The sequence below is a fragment of the Drosophila suzukii genome, chromosome X, assembly GCF_043229965.1.
Source record: "Drosophila suzukii chromosome X, CBGP_Dsuzu_IsoJpt1.0, whole genome shotgun sequence".
NCBI classification, from domain to species: Eukaryota; Metazoa; Arthropoda; class Insecta; order Diptera; family Drosophilidae; genus Drosophila; species Drosophila suzukii.
Window position 1 is genome coordinate 2343132 of NC_092084.1, and position 10433 is coordinate 2353564.

The following is a 10433-nucleotide window of genomic DNA, read 5'->3' on the forward strand; positions in this document are numbered from 1 at the left end:
CCCTGCATTTTCCCCTGAAAAACACTGAGAGAAATTGTCAGAGGCGTCCCCTTCGGCGCCCCCCTTTCGCCGCCTCACCTTGCACTTCAATCAGCTGCCAGCGCCAAGACGCGAGGGCAATCAACAAGCTCGAAACTCGAAGCTTGCGGCTCCCTTTTCCTTTGTGTTTACTTTTTTCTTTCTATTTACTTTTTATTTTTTTCATTTTGACAAGGAAACCTTATTGGCCAAATTGGGGTCAGCACAAGAAGGTCGCGATAACAGCGCAAATAATTGGTAATGGCAAGCGCCACCAGAAGCCGCCCGAATTGCATCGAACGTTAAGGCTCTGAGTCAGAATTTCGGGTTTGTCTGCAAGTCATTTGGAATTCTGAACTGATGGGACGAGTGTTTATATTCTTTTTTGGGCATCAGACGGTGCCATTTGTTTTCTCAACTGTTTAATGTGGGGAAAAAATAGATTTGGAGTGGCACGTAGTACTATATGGCACTGATAACGATGATGTCATTGCTTGGGGTCTCAAACCTGTGGTTGGTAAAAGGCGTTTGTAGGGAATCCCATTTGCTTGTTTTAATGTTGTAGATTTGTTATTCGGGTAACATAATTCAGATTTTTAATGTTGGTGTATTTTTTCCAATTGTTGTGCATGCTAGTTAGTTAAAACAACTGCTTTGGGGCTCACTTTAAATGGGGAGCCGCTTTTAAATTGGAATAATTGGTCGAGGAAACTATACTTCCATGTGGATATGTTGAATTAGAACACTCTCGCTTGAGCGCAAACAGGTGCACCAATTTAAGTCAACCGCAAATTTCGTGGCAAGCACTTGATAATAATTTCACCTCACACTTTTCCTGAACTTTTCCTTTCGACTTTTTGAACTTTTCTCCCTCTGCACGGTGGAACTTTTCAGTTGTTGCTGTTGTTATTGCATCGGTTGTTGGTGTGATTGTTGTTTTGTGGTGTTGTTGTTGATGGTGTTACTGCTGCCATTCGCAACTAATTTACGACTGCCTGTCGCGCTGGGAAGACTCTCCAAAGACTGCGGCAATTGTCGAGCAATTCCTGCTGCGACCCGCTGACCCCTGACCCCTGACCCCTCCCCCCTCCTAACACCCTGCACCGCAAAGTTAAATGAATGTGGTGGCCAGCGAAATATGCTACAAGTAAACCGTGAAAATAAATGCCCAAAAATGCAACTAGAAATTATAGTATACACCCAGCGAATGGCGAGTAGGCGTTGCTAACATTAAGTGTCCCCAATAGAGCAAAAAAGAGAAATAAAAATAAAGAAGGAAAAATAAAATTAAGGCACGACGAAATGTCGGCCAATGACCTCGAAGTGCACATACATATAATCGATGGGGAAGAAGGGCCACCAAGGTGCCATTAGAGCCATTAGGATTGGCAAAACTTGAGCCGCACACCATCATCATGTCGATGAGGATGCAGTAAAACTAATAAAATTAAATTATTATGTAAAATGCAAATAAAATAATATGCAAATCGAACCGGAGCCATCCCAAACAACCGGCGAACAGGGAGCCATGGAGCCATGAGTAATCACAGACGCAAGGCCAAAAACAAGGCAAATAAACACATAAATAAATCAAAAATGGACTACGACAAATCTCGGTTGGCCCAAAACAGACGGAGCAGCTAGAGAGCATTAAAATATGGCCAATAATAACCGAAATATCCATGTGATATATCCCAGTTGCCCCAACTTCCATCCACCCCAAGCATAATGGCGTAGTTCAGGCTGGACTAAAATTGGAAATACGAGTGGGGAGCGAACGGTGGGGGCAAAACTAAGGAAATGCCATCAGGTACCAGGATCTGTATAGTACTTATAATACTCAGTAAATTATCAATTTAGATATTCTTAAAAATCAAAAACTATAGATAAACGACAAAAGAATACTTTCTGCTTTCTGACGATTGTTTGGAAATTCATTTCTGATAATATTATTAATAAAAAATACAAATTCCTTAATTAATTTATTCATTAATCTACACAAGTCAATTTTATGGTAAAAATGTTCCAATACGGATTGCAAAAACTTTCCTTTACTATTTAATAGTAAAAGTACCATAAAATGGTGAGTGGTGTTCAATTTGTTGTTGGGAGAGTAACTATTTTGTTGATCAAATGACAATTCGATGGGTTATATTTTATCTGATAATATAATCTTTAAACTTTTTAATCTTTTTGTATTAGAAATTATATCATCTATATTATCAAATGGTTTGACCAATGTTGTGTCAACCTCATCCATTAGCCCTAAATACCCCGTTCTGCTACCCTTTGCAATACTGTTGCCTAATTTTTTCAGGGGAAATAAAAGATATCTCTGAAAGGCAAAGCCAAAAATTTCGACTTGCACCCACAAATACAGTCGCAGACGTTTTCGTAATCAACATAAAATCCAATCATCCGTCATGGACAGTAAAAGCAGCAAAGGGCTGTCCATTTTCCCGGACCTCCCTCACCCCCATGACGGTTTTCCCCCGGAAAGTCACCGAAAAAAAGCCCGAACTCCACTGTTAGTTCTATGGCCTTTAAAAATACCAAAAACGAACAATTTTGATTTATGAGCAGACGAAAGCCAAGTAAAAGAGGAGCCAGAAATTATGTGTGTTTGTGTATTGGCCTGGCTCATTTATAACGCGCTTAAATCTAATACGCGGACGGTACTCAAGATGGGGCGATGGGGGGCAGTGGGAGTGGCAGTGGGAGGGGGAGTGTCGGGTTACTGGCTAGAGTCTCTTGTCTTCCGCATCCGCATCCGCGTCCGCATCCGCAGCCGGCAGACGTGCGTAAAGCGACGCGTGTCCGCTTTATGATTAATATGCGCGACAAAACACAAATGCACGGCACAGGGATCGCTCGATAAAATATATATTTGACGTTTCGCGATACATTTATATTTTCTAATTTTTCTAGATCACAAAGCACTTTACTACCGTATACAAACCTCAGTGATCTTATTCAGTATCTGTGTTAGAGCTGTACCTTTGTTTAAGCTTGTCTAGAATAACTTACTGAAAATATCCTTAAGGAACTGGAGCATATTTGGTAATACAACCGAACTTTTTGGGATAGAGCTCGGTCCTAGCTTGGTAAGAATAGTTTTACACATAAAAACGGATAATACACTTTTTGAACAAAAGAATCGAACTTTTTGGGATACATGGCTAGAATAATTTTTCCATATTAACCAAGAAAAAAAGTAAAATTCTTACGGAACTAATAAATGGATAGCTAAGCCCTTTGCGGTACGTTTCATCTAACAAATGACTACTGTAAATGGCAAGAGTGGGAGAGACCGACCGCTGCACAAATTTACCGTTTGACACGCAGCCAAAGCTAAAGACGAACTAACGGGAAACGGAAAATGGGAAACACAATGCCCAGACATAGACACCAGCCCACTCCTTTTCCCAACACCCACCCCCCCCCCATTTCTGTCTCACTCTATCAGATCTGATGGCCAGTTGGCAAGCAAGGACTTTTCCCAGCTTTTTCCGCATATTTGGCATTGCACTCTTCGGGGTTTTTCGCTGGAGAATTTGGGGGTGGCGGGAAAAGCGGTTAAGCACAAGTGCGTGCCATCGGTGAAAGTGAAGGAAAACTGTCTGCGTTGGTTTGTGAAGCTGATAAGGTACTGGATGTCAATTTACATGGATTGGTTTTAAAAGCAGAGAAGCAGTGGTGGAATAGAAATGTCACGGGACTCATTAAAAACGTACACCGCAGACCTACGAAAATATCTAAACTAGAAAGAACTGTCCCATTATAGCTATAGGTAAAAAGCTAAAGGCAATACAAGTAAAACTACACAGAGAGAACTATTCAAATACATTGTTCTTGAATTGAGAACATTCGTTCTTAAAAACCGTGTAAGTACATTTAGGTATCAATGTTCTTAATACTAGAAAGAAATGGTGAAAAGAGAAAAGTTAAATTGGTTTTCCTTTTCAACTTTTTATTAAGTAATTACTAATGACTGGACTAATGGTTAATTTGTTGAGATATACAATGTTCATACCGCCATTTCAACTCGATTCAAGCAAAATAAAACTATTTTCAACTTCAAATGTGTCGTTCTATTTTTAAGAAAATTTTCAACTCAGATAAGATCGTCAGTATTTTCTCAGTGTAATAATACCATAGGCAATTGAATATGTAAATTAAATAAATATCTACTTATAATATATCTCCTTCTAATTTACAAAGATTACTAGTAAATAGAACATCTTGGAGGCTTAGGTACAAAAAAATGGGTTGGGAATTATAAGTCAGCATATTCGTTTGTGGATGGGGTCAACACTTTAATCCGGCTATTAACAATTTTAGCTCACCTTTCTCCGGCTTCGTGTCCTTCTGCTCGACTTCCTCTGACACTGGGCTTTCTCTCCTTTCGCTGACCTCTTCCTCTGGCTGTCGTTTTGCTTTTGTGCCTTTGTGCGGCTGTCTGGGACAAAGGATATGGGCGATGGGCGATGGGCGATGGGCGATGGGCGATGGGCGGTGGGCGGTGGGCGATGGGCGGAGGAAAATGATAACGACAAACAAACAAATTAGCACAACTACCGCAGTAGCATTTGTGGCCTGCTGCTCCACCTTTCTCCAGAAGGTGTGCTCCCTTTCTCCTTGGTCCTTTCTCTTTGAATGTCTGAGTGTGTGTTTTAGCTCACTGGCAAAGTGGCACACTAACACCCATTTGCTCACCTTTCAGACTCACCTTTCAGAGGCACAAGCCCACCCTCCCCAACATTTTCGCTCTTTTGGTGTGTCTCCGGCATAACTTTATCGCCTGCATGTCATATTCCATATTCCATTGTACTATTTGCTGTCATACGTAATGAAAAGCAGCGCACATTTGTTAAAGAGCAAACGAGCGCGCAAATGAACGTGCGAGCTGACCCAGGCCGAGGTTTCCCCCCTCCCGAGTGCTCCCCCTCTTCGGGAAAGCCCCTTCTCGGCCACAGCGATGCTCGTGTGAGTTACACCTGTATATGTCAATTCCTTATATGAAGTATAACTCATTGAACTGGTTTACCAACTGGTAAAGTATGAAATATACCAAAATTATTCAAAACAATCTAACCAAAACTGTATAACCCCAGTAACTCGGGTTCCCTAGCAGATAGATCAACAATATTTGGTATGCAAATAGATATCATCGTAAAACTAAACATTACCTATTAATGTCTATTTACTAAACAATAAGTGCTCCAATAATCGAATTGCAAGTCATTATCTTGTCCTTTATAACATAAGAAAGCAAGAATATTCAATAATACAATCCTAACAATATGCTGTAGCCCCAAGTAACTCGGTATCCTTAGCAGACAGATCAACTATATTTGGTATGGAAAGGTATACCATCGCAACACAATACAATCTTAAATATTAAGGAGAAATTAATTAATTTTGACAATTCAAAATTCTTCGAAGATATATGCATTTAAAAAATCATCGAACAAATTGGAAACTAAAATCGATGGATTTACAATCCATGAAGAATTTAAAATATCTATAATCTTCATGTGAAACTTTATGCGTGACACGAGTTCAACTCTAAGCCAGGCCTGCTTCTGATGTTTGTCCGTGTTCGTTGTCTTTTATTTGTTTTTTTTGCAAGTCCTGTTCTGTTTGGTTTTGTTTCTTGTTGTTTTGGCCAGTGCGGTCAGCATGGAACCCCAATCTTCTGCCCACTCTGCCACCTTTTCCACACCTTGTGCCCCGTGCAATTCTTGTGCCCGTTTTGCACCTTTTGTCATATATATATGTATTTGTATAAGTATATGTATATATATTTTCCCCATCTGCAAAAGGCAAATACATATTAGAGCACACAGAGATTCCACGAGGGGGAGGGTGGGGAAAAAATCGCTTTCACTTGGCCATCACGTACGGCAAACATAACATAACACACGGGAACGTACCCAAAAGTTCGTCCCACTGTGCAGGCACAGTGGCAGCAAAAGTGCAAATGTCATTCGATGCCTGCCGCATTTAAAGTATTACGGAATTAACATTTCTTTGTGTTGCTCCTTTCTTCCCCTCTACTTTCTATTTTTTGTTTGTTCTTTTCTTTTTTTGCATATCCTGGAGGTGTGAGTGTGTGCATGTGAGGGAGAGTGGGGAAATTGTGCTTCCTTTTGTGCCGTCGCTTCACATTTTTCATTAGTTTAGTGGGTTTGTGGCACATGACAGTCACAGTCGGGAAAAGCCAAGGAGCAGCCATCGCCCAGAACTCTAGAGAAGGAGCAATCGAGATGGCGAGAGAATGCAAGCAGAGAGACAGAGAGATTATAGTCGAGGCCCCCACTAACAACTAACGGTGCGCGCTGTTCATGTCTCAGTCTCACATGCATGCTCCTATCTTATCCAAAAGTCTCACTGATCTCTGCAATTACTGGTGCTAGATCCGAACTTTTTGGGATGCACCTTCATTTTCATTTGTTTAACAAGATTTTACCCGTACGGCAGCTTTATAGCTAAAAATATCTTATGAGCCTTGTGGAATCTGGCAACGTTTAGCCCTAAAAGAGGTCTTTTTGGGAAGATTACCATTAGATATAAATGGTACTAAAAGCATTTTTCGGTAGAGTAGAGTACCTCTCCGTCGATTAGCCACTTTCTTATGCATATTATAAACCCAAGCCACTGCCGCACACACACATGAAGACATCGCTGTTGTTGTCCTTGTATTATTTCACTCTTTGACTTCCGTTTTCTTCTGTGCTGCATATTTCGTAAATGATTCAAATTTGTGCAGCTAGCGATCCGGGGAGGTGAGAGGACGGGAAAAGCGAGGCTGAGGTTGCCACAAAAAATAAATAAAATAAAAAAACAGGAGAAATTGTTGGGCCTAATTCAAAGTGGAGCAATGTGGCTGAGAAACTGCTCGCATGCAACACGGGAAATGAAGAAGGAGAGTGGTGCAACGTTGGGGCCACATTCCAATCGCTTCTTTCCCTCTTCATTGACAGATTTAAATGGGAACTAATAAGTTTGGGAATATTTTTAAAAATACCAAAAATATTTTACATAGAAAAATATCTAAACTATTTGTAAGCTTTAATATATAAAAGAAGTTTAAACAGTATTTAAAATATTTCCCAAAGAAAACTATTTTCTTACTCAATTAGTTTTAAGTTAACTAGTTAATAAATGAATACATAAGAAGCTGAATATCTTCCCTTCGTTGGGCGCCATTTCTGTTTAATACAGAGACCCTACTCTCAAACTCTGAGTTGTGTAATATATGTATTTATTGGTTTTACTGGTTTTGAATTACCAACAATAAAAAAAACAACTGCTTCCCTGATAGATTATCTCATTCTAAGCTCTACCAACAGTCCGAGCTGAGAGGTTTAGCCCAAGGATTTACTTTCTCAACGTCTCCCGGCCAATTATGCTGAGAATCGAACCAGAAATCGTCCCCCACCCAATTCCCCCCTCTGTCTGCCATAAGTTGGGACTTGATCTATGCGAAGGCGTCTGTCTTTATACCCAATGCGACAACTTCAACTTCACATAAACAATTGCTTAACCAAACACTCACTTATTCGGCCTGGACAGATGCCACACACACACGCAGGGGACGGGGAAAAGCCATGGCCAATCCTTGGATTATGGGCAATGTGGATGTGGTTGTTATTGTGAATGTTGAGGTTGAGGGGAATACGTTTTTGTTATTGATTCATAAATATTTCAATACACATCGAGCTGAACGGGAACATGGCAACCAATTTCAATGAATATATCAAACAACTATAAAAATGCCGCAAAGTGTTTTCTTTTGCCCACCAGTTTACCTTGAGCATCCATCGGCCCCTTTATCTCCCACGCTAATGCTTATCGGCATCAACAGTTAAAGAAGAAATTCATTTTTTAGCTCTTCTTGAATTTTCATTTTTATTTATTTGCGCATATTTGATTTGGTCCAAGCGAAAAAAGTGGATAAGAGGTAGGCGAAGTTTGGAATGCCCTTTAGATTTATTTACATTTTACACTTATATACATTTTAAATATTTTATATTTAATGACAAGCCACTTGTTGATGATGAAGCTAAGGAATTGGCGTTTATAAGGGGATCTCAACTACAATTAGTACTTCAGTTAAGTCAGTTAACTAAGTTTTAGCTTGAACTTCAAGTCTGACTGCTTTTTCAAAACTATTTGTCTAAAGAATTTGCTTTTTAAAGTAAATCTTAACTGCAACTTTTACCTAACTTTGACTTAAGATGCAACTAATTTAAAAAAAAAAATTCAATATGAACTTTAACTTTAACTACAACTACTTTAGGGTAAATCACATAGATTTAAGCCAGGGGGGGCACAAGCCATGCTGTCCAAGGACTGCCCGACAAGCAGGACAAGCTCCTGGCTCGAATTAGAAGGCCCCTTTTGTGAGTGTATGAAGGGAAAGAGTTTTCGGCTGGGGTCCTGGCCACTTCGTTCCACTTCTGGCCACTCCACTCCCGGCTGCAGGATGCTTATGGGTTTTTATGTGCCTTGTTTGGGGTGATGGCGATGCTGGAGCTGGAGCTGGGGCTCCTTCGACTTGGGCTGCCGCATCCTTGAGCATTGAGCCAGCATATTGAAGTAGGCGTGTGTCCGAGTCTGTCCATAATGTCCTTGTCTCCCGACTCCGTCTTCTGCCAATAAAAAAGGGCCAAAAGGCCCACACTCACACATTCGGATTCGGATTCGGATTCAGATTGCGCCTGCTTACGGCTGGCACACAGTTATAAAGCATATATCTGCTCCTCGGTCTGCTCGCCTGATTTAAATATCTCCTCGGAGTCGCAGACGGCATTGGTGTCCGTTTTTTGTCCGTATGTCCGTTTGTCCGTTGTCCGTTATCCGGAGTTTGTACGGAGTCTGAGGGTTATGCTAAATATTTATGCATGACTGCTTTTCTGTGACATCAAATAAATCACTTTTATAGTTTTTGGGGACGGAGTTGCTCAATATTCTTTACCAGTTCGTGTGTTCTTGTTTTTTTTCTATTTTTCCCATATTCTTTGTAAATTTTTAGTGCGTTCGGTGTCCTGCTGAGGCTGCCAGTGGGGCTATGGCCATATTTATTGAGTTGAACAAATTGCCAGACACAATTTGCATACATGCACAATCCGATCCCAATTGAAGGGCAAACAATGGCGACACACGTTCGAGACACTTTATTTAACCCTTAAAGACGAAGCTCCTCCGTTCAGCGTCGCCGTCGTATTTTAAACATAGCTGGGATTGATGGCTGCTGGGAGTGTTGGATTTTACCTGCAGCGGGATTCGTTGATTCGCCTGTCCGCCGGGCAAATCGGGAGGCCAAACGCTTGACACTTGACCGAAAACATCAAATCCCCATTAAGCCAAGGGCTACGGGATGAATTGGTAAGGCGGGCGCAGGGGAGGATGGTTTGGTGACTCGGGGAGGGCTGGATTTAAGATGGGCAACGGCTTAAAAGTATCACAGAGCCGTTGAAAATAAGATCTGGAAATAACAGCCACATCAGCCAAATATTACATAGTATTTAAAAACAAGAATACAAATATTCAAGGCTTTTTATTTTTAATTTGCTAAAACAATAAAATATGGGTACTTTTTAAAAATGTACACGAAGAAAAATAATTAACTACTTTAGATTTTGAATATAGCTTATGGACAAAGTTGTACCTAGATGTCTCTAAGAGATGTAAGGGAACGAACTTGAGATAAGTCAAGTTAATTTAACACCTAAATTTTAAAAATAATACAAGCAATACATTTATTTTATATATTAGATTAAGTCTTTTCGTAAATAACTTGTTTAATAATGTTCCCAATATTTAATGAAAAAGCCATCGTTTTCGAGCTTTTTATGCTAAGATATTTATGAAAATAAGTAATACGATCAAACAATTTTTAAAATATAATTGCATTTATTGTTGTCCCGATATGCTATGCACTTATTTCAGTCTAATGCCTAAAGTTTTCCCAGGCTCAACGGGTGGAAACGGGTGAAAATGGCCGGGAAACTGGGAGGGGGGTGGGTTGCAGGTTCTGTTTGATTTTGGGGAAACACCTCGGCTTGCAACATGCCGCAAAACCGGCAAACTGAAAGCTGCAAACTTAACAGCGACGCCGCTGCGGGCAGCGCCGTTGACGCCGGCAGAGGCAGCGACCGAAGCAGAGCAAGCTTTCCCACCAAACAGACGGCGCTCTCTTCTGCACTTTCCGTCCGCTCTCTCGCTCTCCGCCTCTCTGGAAAAGCTCCATTTTTCTGGATGCTGTTGCTGCACATTCGCTTCCGGTTGTTGCAGCAAATGCTGCTCATGTTGCTGCTGCAACTTATGCTGCTGCTGCTGCTGCTGTTGTGCTGCTGCTATGCACTCGGAAAAATTTTTATTGAAAACGAATTTGAATGATGATGTTG